Source organism: Callorhinus ursinus, unplaced genomic scaffold (genome assembly GCF_003265705.2).
Source record: "Callorhinus ursinus isolate GAN/ISIS: 27379988/994484 unplaced genomic scaffold, GSC_fseal_2.0 scaffold17, whole genome shotgun sequence".
Classification (NCBI taxonomy): domain Eukaryota; kingdom Metazoa; phylum Chordata; class Mammalia; order Carnivora; family Otariidae; genus Callorhinus; species Callorhinus ursinus.
In genome coordinates, this window is record NW_027397079.1 from 34,581,660 (window position 1) to 34,595,616 (window position 13,957).

General features: G+C 49.0%; 1 long non-coding RNA gene across 1 annotated transcript; it reads left to right on the forward strand.

Moving 5' to 3' along the window:
* Nucleotides 1-3,272: 3,272 nt before the first annotated feature.
* LOC112834479 (uncharacterized) lies at nucleotides 3,273-11,315 on the forward strand. Its single transcript, XR_003210916.2, has 3 exons — nucleotides 3,273-3,388; nucleotides 8,765-8,981; nucleotides 11,190-11,315. It is a non-coding gene; the product is annotated as an uncharacterized lncRNA (long non-coding RNA).
* Nucleotides 11,316-13,957: the final 2,642 nt, after the last annotated feature.

Here is a 13,957-nt window from a genome sequence, read left to right on the forward strand (position 1 = left end):
ACCCAAAGAACAAATAATCCAATCAAGAAATGGGCAGAAGACATGAACAGACATTTCTCCAAAGAAGACATCCAAATAGCCAACAGGCACATGAAAAAGTGCTCAACATCGCTCGGCATCAGGGAAATCCAAATCAAAACCTCAATGAGATACCACCTCACACCCGTCAGAATGGCTAAAATTAACAAGTCAGGAAACGACAGATGTTCACGGGGATGTGGAGAAAGGGGAACCCTCCTACACTGTTGGTGGGAATGCAAACTGGTGCAACCACTCTGGAAAACAGTATGGAGGTTCCTCAAACAGTTGAAAATAGAGCTACCATACGATCCAGCAATTGCACTACTGGGTATTTACCCCAAAGATACAAATGTAGGGATCCGAAAGGGTACGTGCACCCCAATGTTTATAGCAGCAATGTCCACAATAGCCAAACCGTGGAAAGAGCCAAGATGTCCATCGACAAATGAATGGATAAAGAAGAAGTGGTATATATACACAATGGAATATTATGCAGCCATCAAAAGGAATGAGATCTTGCCATTTGCAACGACGTGGATGGAACTGGAGGGTGTTATGCTGAGTGAAATAAGTCAATCAGAGAAAGACATGCATTATATGACCTCACTGATATGAGGAATTCTTAATCTCAGGAAACAAACTGAGGATTGCTGGAGTGGCGGGGGGTGGGAGGGATTGGGTGGCTGGGTGATAGACATTGGGGAGGGTATGTGCTATGGTGAGCACTGTGAATTGTACAAGACTGATGAATCACGGATCTGTACTTCTGAAACAAATAATGCAATATATGTTAAGAAAAAAAGAAGAAGAAGAAGAAGAAGATAGCAGGAGGGGAAGAACGAAGGGGGGAAATCGGAGGGGGAGACGAACCATAAGAGATGATGGACCCTGAGAAACAAACTGAGGGTTCTAGAGGGGAGGGGGGTGGGGGGATGGGTTAGCCTGGTGATGGGTATTAAAGAGGGCACGTTCTGCGTGGAGCACTGGGTGTTATGCACAAACAATGAATCATGGAACACTACATCAAAAACTAATGATGTAATGTATGGTGATTAACATAACAATAAAAAATTATTTTACAAAACCTTCACCTTTGAGGAATCTAAGCCCCTGGTCACCAAGCCCTTCTTAGGACATGATTGTCATACTTGTCCATTTGCTGTCAAAACTGGACAGGGAAATACCAAGAGATACCCAGGTGACAGTCAGGCCCTTCGGGGCCCTCATCGTGTATCAGCACCCCTGCCCCTGCTGGTGATAAGGGTGCACTACACCTGACAGGGTGGCGACTTCCACCCTGGCCTTCCTGTTTGTTGATAATAAAGAGTAGGAAGTTTTTGACACAGAGATTAAAATTTGAAGATGAAAGAATCTGTAGTCTATTTTCTTTTTCTAATTTTATTTATTTTTTTTATGTTATGTTAGTCATCATACAGTACTTCATTAGTTTTTGATGTAGTGTTCCATGAAAAACTTTTTTTCTCCCAATATAGAAAAGTTCAGTTATTCACTTAAAAGCTTTAAAATTTTAAATAATACATAATATGACAAAAATAATGAGTTAAAAAAAAAAGGAGTAGAAATTGCCTAGGCAGTAGCCATCAGGGGAGCTCAACGAGGCGTTTGCTTTGTTTCCCGGGAGACACGCTCCCTCTCTCAAGAGTGCTACCTCGAGCCCCACGTAGGCTCAAGTCATGAGGATGGGAAGTAGGTTCCCCCAGTGGGTCGCTAAGAGTGATAGCAAGCAGGGCCACTTCTATGTCGCCTCAGTTCCTGTCTCCATATATTCCATCCATCGGAGACACGTACCACATAATGTCGTTAATTTAGGGTGCATACTGCATGTTAGAGAATGTGCTTTATTCCCGCTGGGAATCGGTTCTACTGGCACCTCAGCTATGTGTTCAGAAGGTTTTTTCCATTTCCTTATCAGGTCAACAATTTCTGGGTTGTATGACCTGTAATAGGACCAGTTGGTATCCTGGTCACATGCCCACTGTCACCCCTCCTTTACTGTAAGTGGGTGTCTAGGCCCAGTGCCATATTGTACAGGATACCATATGAGTCAGACTTTGCAAGCCCTCAGATACTCATATTAGGTGACATCTCAGGGGCAAAAAAGTCAAACTCATGCCCAGAATACATGTCAATGCTTGTCAAGATGAATCCCTGTCCCTTTTGGGGTAGAAGAGATCCCATATAATCAACTTGCCACAAAGGGCTAGTTGGTCTCCTGGAGGGACAGGGGCTCAGTGTTGGAATCCTGTGCTGTCAGTGTAGACGTTCAGCAGCAGAAGTATCGAGTTCAACCTTAGTGAGGGACAACCCAAGCTGTTGGGCAGGCATAGTCTCTGTCTCTGCCACCTTGGCTACTCGGTGTATGCCCCCCATGGGGCTGGCATGGAAAATGAGGTCAAGAGAGGGAGCTGATAAGAAAGGACCAACTGGCCGAGTGATTCTGTCAACCGCATTAAGTGCTTCTTCCATGACGGGCACTCCCTAATGGGCTTTAATATGTGATACAAAGATCACCCTTCACGCCTGCTTCCATTGGGCCCGCCCACACATCTCTTCCCCAGAGCTCCTTGTCCCTCATTTCCAGTATTTCTCCTGCCAGGTGCATGACCAAGCAGCCAAGCCATTCGCCATTCCCCAAGAGTCGTCCATATTCTTACTTCAGGCCGCTCCTCTTTCCACACAGAGTGAGTCACCTGGTGGCCCGCCCACTGGGAGCACTGCTCTTGGCTGCTGTCTTTCAGGCCTCCTCCTGGATGGCACTGTAATTCAGGTGCCATCCAGGTTTGGCTCGCACACACCTACCAGGCTAACCCATCCATGAACTGAGCTCAGCTCTTTCCTCCTCTGTCACTGGTCCTAAGGGAACCTGCTGGCCCCCTGCAGCCACAAGTGTGAGCAGGGGGAAGGTCACCCATGAAACAACAGCAGACATGAGAGTCTGAGCCACCTGCTCAGGCAGCTTGCTCATGTCCTCTGGCACTACCCATGCCCACCCACAGATGTCCCACTCCCATCTCATTTTGGATTGCTGTTGGCCTCTCCAGTGTTTGCCTTGGTGGGCCAGACAGAACCCAGCTCCTGATGGCCAGTCTCTGTCTCCACCAGTAACATGCCAAGAGCTATTTTTTCGATGGTGGAGATGGCATGGTCTTATTCTAGAACCCTAGAGGTCTGTATTGTGACTCTCCTATTAAGAGAATGACAACGGTTCCTTTCATAAATTCCTCTGACATCATAAAGACACCAGGTCATACAGCCCAGAAAACAGGGATCTTGCATCTTGGGACCTTCTGCAGAGTCTTCTCATGTCTGGGCTCTACCGAAAGCTGAATGCCTTCTAGGTCATCAGGTAAATGGATCGGAGCTATATCCCCAAGTATGAAACATACTGCCTCCAGAACCCAGAGAGGCTTAGTAGGTGTTGTGCTTACTTCTCAGGAGTAGAGAATGAGAGATGTAATAATCTGTCCTTTACTTTGAAGAGAATCTCCCAGCCGTGTGCCAGACCACTGGACCCCTAAAAGTGTTTCAGATATGGTGGGCTCTTAAATATTTGCAGGATTTATCTCCCACTGGCTATAGTCTATGCATCTTACTAATGCCTCCAATATACTTGCCACTTCTTGTTAATCCCAGGTAAGATTATTAAAATAGTGTTAATATCCAGATGGTCCAGGTTCCTTTAGACTTTATTATGACAGAGGGCAGAAGAGGTCATGCAGCCCTGGGCTAAGACGTAAATGTATACTATTGTCCATCTCAGGTGAATGTGAACTGCTTCCCCGATAGGTATGGAAAAAAATGCATTTGCCACATCAACGGCTACATACCCCATACCTGAGGCCATTCTAATCTGTCTAGCACAAATGCCACTTCTGGCAAAATAATTGCAACTGGGACTCCCACTTGGTTGGGTTTTCAGGAGTTCCCTGTCATCCACCAGGACACACGTGGGTTTTGTAGAGGCCAAAGTGGTGGGTTAAATGAGGACATGATGGAGATAACCACCCGGGCAATATTTATGTCTTCAAGAATGACACTAATTTATGACATTTCCTCCTTTCAGGAAGCAATATTGGTTTTTATTTACTGTTTGGCCAGAAGGGGAGGGAAGATTCAGGGACCACCTGGTCATTCCTATTCCAGTAGCTCTTACCAAACATGCTAAGGAACCAATGCTGTGGTTCTGCCAATGACTGAGTCTATTCCAATTACACCTTCATGGCTCAGGGAAATACCCACTGGGTGACTCTGAGGACCCAGTGAACCCACTGTGAACCAAAGGGACTATACTGAAGCTTCAGCTTCCTGGGTGTCAATTTTCACACAGATCCTGTGTCCAAAAGTCCTTGACAAGTCTGAATATTCCCTTCTCCCCAGTGAATGATTACCCAGGTAAATGGCCATATGTACCTTTGAGGAAAAACTGAAGAAATGATTGCCATTATATATTTGCTATGGCAATAGAGGGCCCTTTCTTCTGGAGACCTGGCCTCTCCTTCAGTTGATGGGTCCCTGGTCTAAATACTGACTCAGGTCTAGAAACTAGGCAAGAAATAACTTTTTATTGGGGGCAACTGCCCTCAGCTTCCTGAGCATTCATCCATAATTTCTTTTGGTTGTATAGATCAAGGAATACCCATATTAGCTGCCCATCTTTTGTGCCCCTAAGGACTATGTTCTATTAACTATGTTCGTCATTCTCTGCAGGCCAGGCCCCCCTGGCTACTACTTTGTCCTCACTACTCATAATAATTGTGCCTACCTTGCTTCTAATGATTAAGTGATGCCAGGTGGCCTGTCTTATTTGGGGATCCTACCATCCCTACTGCTCTCAGGGAGTGAGATTCTGTAAGAGGATCTCCCATGGTCAGCCCTAGCCTACAGAGGACAGCCCCCGCTGAGTTTCTCAACAATGCTGCTGATGAGGATATAGTCCTTGTCATTTTCATCAAGGAGGGTTGGGTTGGGGGAGGGGGTCCCTTGGCCTTCTTAGAGAACAGTCAGTGGTGGGTTTTCTAGCCTTACACAGTCAATCTGCTCCAGCATGCTCACTTCTTTAGCCTTTCCATCCATTTGTCCACTGTCTACCATAGCAGTTCTGGAACTTCTACTTTGCTGCGTATAAGGTCTTCACTTTCTCCAAGCTTCCAGGAGTCCCCCAGGCAGCATGCTAGCACCGTCCTCCAGGGTCCTCATCCTGTGGTGAGATCCTGAACAAGAAAATAGTGCTTCCATAGCAAACCTCTCTAACACCTGAGATACTACACCTGAGAACATTTCCTTCCATCAATATCCCATCTCATCTCACAGCCGGGGAGAGGTTTAACAACTGAACTGTGGCCACGCACCAGGGTCAATTAGCGCATCCCCCACCAGAGAGGGGGTCCTGCTTACCAGCTGGCTGGCCGGTGATCCAGCTTCCAGTTCCTATTTTAATGTGTGCTTCCTTGCAGCCCTTCCCATACCAAGTGTTGTATGCGGAAACAGACTTTGAGGTGGAGATTTGCCTGCAGGTGATTTACTAAGAAGTGTCCTTGGAAAAAAAAATAATAAAAAAAAGAAGTGTCCCTGGGAGGGTGTGAGGAAGGAAGATGAGGCAGAACTTGATGTTCCTTCAGCAGCAATGCAGCTGCACTGGGCCTTAGCCCAACCCCCCAAGAGCTCAGGAGCAGAGATGGCCATCAGAGATGTCCCACGTTGAGGCAAGAGGACCAGATCTTTATATACCACCTTGCCCAGTCCCTGGACGTGGGCCGCCTGTGGAGAGGGGACACGACCTCAGGGGGGCCACTCCATTTCAGGGCAGTGCCTGCACGGGGACACACAGAAGCACCATCAGTAGCAATGCCTCCAGCAGCTGGGGAATCCGTGCCTTTGTCCACAAGGGCCATCTGACCACTTGACGATGACATTTCACCAGAGCCCCCAAACTGGCACAATTATGGGCATCTCTGAAACCTCTCTATAAAAATTTGACCTGCACCCCCATGCCTCAGTGTGTGACAGTTGGACAAGGAGAGGTCTGGTCACTGACTGTCTTCACTCCTGCAGCCATCACCCTCGTGGATATGACAGTCACAGGAAAGAAGGGGCAGGGTCGGGGGGGGGGAACAGAGGGTACGTTTCTCTTTCATCTTTGGTTGGAAGATCTGTTCTTGGAAATGATGCCATATTACTGGTTCTCAACCTCAAATCACAACTTAAAGCAGAGTGGCCAAGTATTTACCAAAACTTCGCAAAGCGTTCTTAGACTATTGGCCCATTTGCCCAACTGCCCACTGGACGTGGGGCAGGGCAGGAAATGAGCAGAACTGCTGGAGAGAAGAGTTGTTCAGTGAGAAAGTCACCCTTGCAGACACACACACACATTCACACACACACACACAAATGCTATTCTACACTCACACCCAACAACAGGAGGGGAGGGCATCCCCTGGCAATAGAGAAGGAATTATATTTGTGGAATATCTTTTCTATAACACCAGCACACCAGGTGCCTTAAATACACTAGTTCAGTCAAACCTCCAAACTCTGTAAAGAAGGCCTTACCTTTCAGAGGCGGAGAACACTAGGGCTCAGGGTAGTTAAGGACCTGTCCAAGGTAATGCAGCTGGTAAGCAGAAGAGCCTACATTTGAGGGCAGGTCCATCTTACTCTGAAGCCCATGCTCTGTCTTCAAGCCAAGTTCCCCCAAAGATGTCCACTCTTGCAGAGATAACCTCCGCTGCCTCATCTTCTCCCCTGTCTCCCAGAAGGCCACGCTGGGCCACGTGTGGTGTGCTATGGGCAAAATGTCCTCGTCCCCTAAAATGCACTTATATTTGCAATAACAAAAGACCGGGAGTACCACAGGGCCCCAAATAGCCACTATAGTAACTAAAGCATAATATCCAGCGTTTTCTAGTCTTACAAACTAGAACACGCAAGTACTCAGAACTGGAAGTGTCCTCACTCTGTGATCTAGAATGGTTTTCCGGGTAACAGGGGAGTCTGCTTCTTTAAGAAACGTAATTTTTCTGTTAAGCTTTATGCAGTGTCCACACATACTTTCCTACCTCCTTAAATAGGGGTGATAAATTATAGAGCATTGATTAATGTTTATTATATAATAATGATTCCCAGGGTTCCTTGAGCTAAATGACCCAGACTGTTTGCTTTTGGAGTTCACACGTGTCAGCTTCTTATAGTTCCTCTGTCTCCTCCCGTGATGGTGGTCACCTCTGACTGGTGTGACTGTTCTAGATCAACCTTTGCTTCGCTGCTTCTACATAGAGCAGGCCTGGAAACTGAATAACCAGGCTTGCAGGAATTGCGTGTGAGATAACACTAACTAGATTCTAAGGGAGCGACTGAGAGTCTATTCTCTGAGAAATCTATGAAAAGTTAGTGCATTTATTCATTTCACAGTGAGGCCTCCAGCACTTGCTATGGACCACCATGGGCTGGGGACACAGCAGGAAGCAAAAGAAAGAAAAATCACTTCCTTCGTGAAGTTTACATTCTACTGGGACCAAGGACATTGGCTGCATCTATTCTAAATATGCACAGGCCACTTTTGCCCCTTTGCCAGCTCTGTCCTGTGTCCCACGTGGATGGGACTGAGAGACAGCTGCGTGGCCCGCAGGTGAGGTCTCACTGTCCCGTCGGCGGCATGCACACAAAATCTGCAGCACTGATGGGGCACAAAGCTAACAGAGAACCGTTAGTTCCAGAATTCCAACACATTGTGGATTAAAAAGGCTTTTGTGGGCTGGTCTGGGAACCTAGCCACCACCCATACCTCTGTTTCTATAGGAAAATACATTCCGAGTTCCAGACAGCTGACTTTCAGATGAACTTTTGGAACAGAACTCATTTGTAAGTCTGGGACTGCCTGTACTTCTCCATAAATACTCCAAATAACCAGGCCATATTTGACCTAAGGGTTAGAAATGAGAATGTCTGGATACCACCCAGCATCCCCATTAACTAGCTCAGATGCCCCGGGGCAAGTACCAAATCTCTCTGAATTCTGACCCATATATATTGGGTTTCATGAAGATTTTATTGAAGAGGCAGGGGTTCTGCTTTAAAAAAAAAAGAAAGTTTGAAAAGCACTATGTAAAAGAATCAATAAATATTCTTGCAATGAATGAATAAATAAGCGAATGAAATGAGTGAAAGAAAAGTTCATTCACATTCCCAATACACCTTGAGCAATGTCCCCAAATGAAGAACATTTCCTTAAGAACTGTTTTCTCTTTTTGTCCTTTTATGGTGGCTTCTGACCCAAAGTCCAAATGTTTGTGAAAGAAACAGAATGGTTGTCCTCACTCCTGGGGATCCCAACTGAGACTGTGGGCTTCAGCAGGACCCAAAGGAGACAGTTATGTATGGGAGGTCATCTGATGCATTATGAGGGCCCAGAACAGTTGGCAATCTCCAAGGGGTGTGCACTTTTTGGTGAAAGAGGAAGAAAATGTGGGATGTGAGAAGAAAATCAAACCAAGAACGAGCCTCGAAAATAACCATTCCCCTCCTCCCCCACCCTACCTGCCTCCAGGGCCGGGACCAGGTACAGTTCCACCTGCCTTCCCCTGACAGGCAGGGCAGTGCTGGGAAGGGTGGGACCGGTGGCCAGCCTGTGCATTTCTAGACCAGGCAGCTGTTAAAGCCCCCAACCTGGGATTCCAAGGTCACGTTCAGCCCGGATGGTCTTTCTCCCACCTTCCCTCTTCTTCAGGCCCCCACCGCTCGCCTTACCTGCTCTTCTCCAAAGAAAAATGGCTTCGGGCGAAGGCAGGAACACCAGGCCTTTCTTCGTGCAAACAACACTAATGGGGAACTCGGCGAAGAAAGTGCAGGAGACCAGAGGAGCTGTCACCACACGTGCCAGGAGGGGAGATTTATGCTGATGACCAGGATGTGGACATACCAATGAATTATCCTTTTGTGCCAAGGTAAATTGGACAAGGGAAAAAAATGTGTGTCAAGGAGGCGGAGCCTGGGCTTGGCTATAAGCCTCCCAGCACCTGGGGAAGAGATCCTCCCCTACATTCTCGTAATTGCAAAACTATCCAGAGCCGGTGATTCTCACAGCTCCCCTGCACAAGAATAACTAGCAGGGGGTGAGGACTTTGTAAGCCCAGCATCTTACTTGCATCAACTCATTTAACCCTCTAAAACCCTATGAGGTCGGGACTATGACTCTGCCCCTGTCAGAGATGAGTACACTGTGGCACAAGGAGGTTAAGTAACTTGTCCGAGATCCCACACCTAGGAAGTGACTAAGCAAAGATAGGAGCCTAAGTAATTGGACTCGAGAGCACGCACCCTTCCCTGCCAAACCACTTGTACTATAACTGCAGAAAGTCCACGGGAAACCTCAAAGCGAGGGATGGTGGTACATCCCCTCTCTCCTTAAGGAAAGACACTTCCAAGCTCCCCTACATGGCCTATGCCAGCATTCAAGGACAAAGACAGCAAGGACTACAAGAGAAACTCAAAATCTTCTATGGGTGCTTTAAAAAAAATAAAAGATTTTTTTATTTGAGAGGAGGGGAGGGGCAGAGGGAAAGAGAGAGGGAGAATCTCAAACAGACTCCCCGCTGAGCATGGAGCCCGATGTGGGGCTCAATCCCACGACCCTGAGATCATGACCTGAGCTGAAATCAAGAGTCAGACACTTAACTGAATGAGCCACCCAGGCGCCCCTCTCCAATAGGTTCTTAGCAGCCCGTAGGAAAAGACCAGAAACAGAGGAACCCAGGGATTCTGGATGCTTTTTATTTGTAAACTTTTCGGGGGTTAACCACTATAAAAATTGTGGTACATTTTCCTCCATCTTTCTCTATGCATTTACAAATGTATCCATAGATCCACAGAGCTATGTATACTCTGTAAGGACTGAAGGGTAACAGACCATGTCCAGCCCATGTCTCAGCTCTTCTTCAAGGAGAGGAGGAGGCAAGGACATGAGAATGAGCATCAGAAGCCAGGGCTCCGGTCTCAGAGTTGAGTCTAACTACACGGACCCCAGCAGCCCTCCCAGCAGCAATATCCCGCGAACCAGATTGCCATAGTCGTCGAACTTCGCCGCAGGCCCCGGATGTGAGCGCGGCTGGCTTTAGCGACAGAACGCCTTTCCAGCCTCTTTGCTACCCTGTGGGTTCTACAGGTGCCCCCACTGCTGGGACCCCACCATGCCCCTCCCAGGCCAGGCCCTGGTGTGAAGAGCATTCTTTTCTTCTTCGTTTTAACAGCTTTATCGTGATACAACTCATATACCATACTTTTCATCCCTTTAAAGTATAAATATGGTTTTAGTATATGTGCAGATATATGTCTCCATCATCCCACAGTCTATTTTAGAACATTTCCATCATCTTGACAAGAAACCCCGTGTCCGTGAGCTACAACCCAAACCCTCCTGCCTCTCCCTCTCCCCCGACTCCCGCCTCTCTCTCCACCATTTGCTTTGACTTGGACCTTTCAGGTGGATGGAAATCCTGATCCAGAAAAGAAATGCTCTTCTTCATGTGAATCTCAGCATCTTTTCCACCCAGAGAGAGGAAGTGACTAAAAAGTCATCCTTTGTAAGGGACCCAAGAAGCTGGTCAGATGAGAAGACAGACCAGTTGCCACATCCCTGTGCAGACCTTCCAGACAAGCAGACAGACCCGGCCTTGGGGAGCAGACGGGGGAAGCCGGGGGCTGATAACCCCGGCCCCCCACTTTCTTCCCCTTCAAACTACCAGCTCCCCTCCAAGCAAGGCCTTCCGTACTTCTTACACACAACTCAAGCAAGACTTTTTAGCTTTTTCCTCTCAAAGCTCTGTATCGTTTGCACAGCACGAAATTCTGTGAGAAAGAAAAACCTGGAGTAGTTAAAACCGGGTTCTCAACTGGTTTGGGGGGGCCCTGAGAGTGGCTGGAGGGAAGACGCGACCATCCAACAAGCCAAGTGTGAGAGGCGAGGTCAGGCCGTGAAGGAGCCATGGGGTCTGCTCCTGGGTCCCAGAGAGAGCCCTCCCTCCCCCCCACCCAGGAAACCCCCTTCTTCTTCCGTCCCCGAAGGGCACCGCAGTACAGGGACTGGCCCCAGGCAGCGTGAGCCTTGGAACGGCACAGAAAGAACTCTGAACCCCCCTCTCACCTCTTCCCCGCAGGCCTCGGCAGCTTGCAAGTGACCCCGACTTCTGCACACGTGTGCTCATGTGTTATTACAAAGATATTGCCCACTACTCAAGATTGCTGCATTTCTGCTGTGCCCAATTATATAAGTATGAACTCTTTCTGCTGGGTGAGAAATAACTCTTTCTGTACCATGAGGGAGATCACCACCCCAGTCACCCCAGTCATGGCCCAGCGGCCCCCAGGGTCTCCCAGGAATGGAGCTTCTCTGTCTGGCTAACCATGTTATATGTTCCCATATTTTCACAATGACTTTGGTGTAAGAAGCAGGGACGCTACTGGGCCTTTCTGGGTCCATCCTGCTTTGCACGTGGAACCCGACAGGATGGAGCCCCCGGGAACATGATGTGGCCCCCGGTGCCCATGACCCTCGCAGACCCGACACGCCCTGTGCTCTGGCAGTCTGACTTACGAGCATCAGCCTCCAGATCTCAGGAAGGGAAGGTGTGGTAGCGTCTTGAGCGGATGGTGGGGTTCTCCAAAGCTTCTTGAAAGGAATGGAGGGTCAGGCGTGAGAGGGTTGAGAGGGACAAGGGGAACTGGAGAGCCGTGGGAGGGGTCCTAGGCGGGAGCTGTGTTGTGGGTGACCCTCAGGAGAGGCGGGATTCACGGTGATTTCCTGCCAAAAGCCCGACTCCAGCCGTAGACAGCTCACATGCTAGATATCAAAGGGTTCTCGATAACAAACGGACCTCCTGCCGAGGCTCAGAGAGGCAAGGCAGCTTTGGAACTCCAACGGTGTGGGGGGCAAGGAAAGAGACAGAGAGTGGGTGTCGGTGTAAAGTTTACTCACAGGGCGGCCGGGCCCTGGTCGCTGGGATGCCCCCAGCGCCTCGCGGAGCAAGCTCCAGGCTCCCCGCCCCTTCCGCCCCGCCCCCGCCCCAGGAATGGAGGGCCGCTGGTCACACGCTGGCGGTGCTGATTCTACGGGAACCTGTGAAATGCTAGCTTGACATAGGGGGGTACCTCTCCCCCTTTTTTGTCTTTTCCCACTCCTTTTCAGAAACAGGACCTGGGCCTCCACGCCTCTGTTACACATATTGGTTCTGACAGCTCAAATTAATATGTCAGATGCTATGATCCTCGCTGGCGACAGGCCTTTTGACCCTATCAGCGCAATCTGCCTCCCTGATTGAAAATCTCTGCGCCTCAAATTGATTCAGAGTTTTATAAACATCCTGCAGCCACGATCCAAGGAAGCCACCGATGAAAAACCTGAGACAGCTTAATTTGCCCTGCTCCGGCCCGAGCCCCTCAAACCAGCAGGGTGGGACAAGCAACAAGGTTAAAAGGAAGGCCTTAGACCAGGCAACATTGTAAGCTAAGAGTCCCAGGGACACCACCCCCCCACCCCCCCCGCCCCCCCACCCCCGCCCCCCACCGAGCTACCCACCCTTGCCCCGCCTGCCTCCTAAAGTGCAGCTGGAATGATACAGTAAGAGGGAACCGGATTAGGCATCAGAAGGCCTGGGTTGTCTGGCTCTGCTATTCACTAGCTGTGTGACCTTGGAAAACTTTCTTAACTTCTCTGAGCCTTGGTTTTCTCTTTGTAAAATGAACAATAACCACTCTGCTGTAAGGATGTGTAATAACAGGACTGCTGTAAGGATGGGGTGAGGTGATGCTTTTCTAAAGCACTGATGAAAAGCAGGGAATTGTGACTGGTTTTTTTAATACCCCAGGGAGAAGGAGGAAACGAAATTGGCAAAATGTTGATAATTGCAGATGCTGGGAGATAAGTACTAGGGAAGGATCCACTCTGCTTTTCTATCTAACTCTGTGTATGTTTGAAAATTTCCAAACCAAATCCTTTTAAACAATATACACGGAGCCATAAAGTACGTAAGTTTTAGAAGTGTGTGTGTGTTTGTGTTTGTGTGTGTGTGCGTGTGCGCACACACGCACACGTGCACACAGAGAGACAAGAAATCATTCCCCAGTGAACCCTTCCCTTATCACACATTTAGGGGTCTTGAGAACCACCCATCAGAATGGAGTCAACTAAAAATGGTGATGAGATGAATTTGGATCAATGCAGACAGGTGTTTGTGATACACTGTTGGTTTAAAAAAAAAAAAATAGGTCATACAACATACCAAGAAGGGACAATTCCCTGAAAAGGGATCCCAGTGGGAAGGGGCAGAGCTCTGTGCACAGGGATTCCCTGTCCGTGAGGATTCTTCCATGCAGAGCCCACCTGATGTCCTCCGTGTGCACCCAGCACCCTCGGGGGTCTCCAGCAATCCCTGGGTGCTCACGATGATCGTCTGTCCGCTTCCCTGCCCACTCTGGCACAGCTCTGGAGCCCTCGGAGTGCAGGCACTGCGGTGTGTGGTGGAGACCTTGGTCACCAGCAGCCGACACATCACATGGCCCATTGCTGACGAAATCTTCAGGTTCACTCCTCACAACCACTCAGGCACTCTGCTGGTTTCTCAACGCCGGGACCGCCCTGCTCCCGCTTCCAGCACCTTCTATCCTGCTGCTGCTTTCCCTGCAGCATGGCCTTCTAGGCACAGTGACCCCCTGGGGACGTCAGTCCCATGACAGGAGCACACTAAGGGTGCTCAAAGGCCGCGGGGAGGGCTCCGGGCTCCTGCTTTTGCCTAGCAGGCCCAGCTGATTCTGAAAGGCACATATACTCTGGCCCAGCCTGGCTGCCATCAGCAGGAGCGCGCCCTTGGCTTGTCAGCCTCTCAGTGGCTTCGGCAGCAGCAACAGAATGGCCCTCCCCCTGACAACA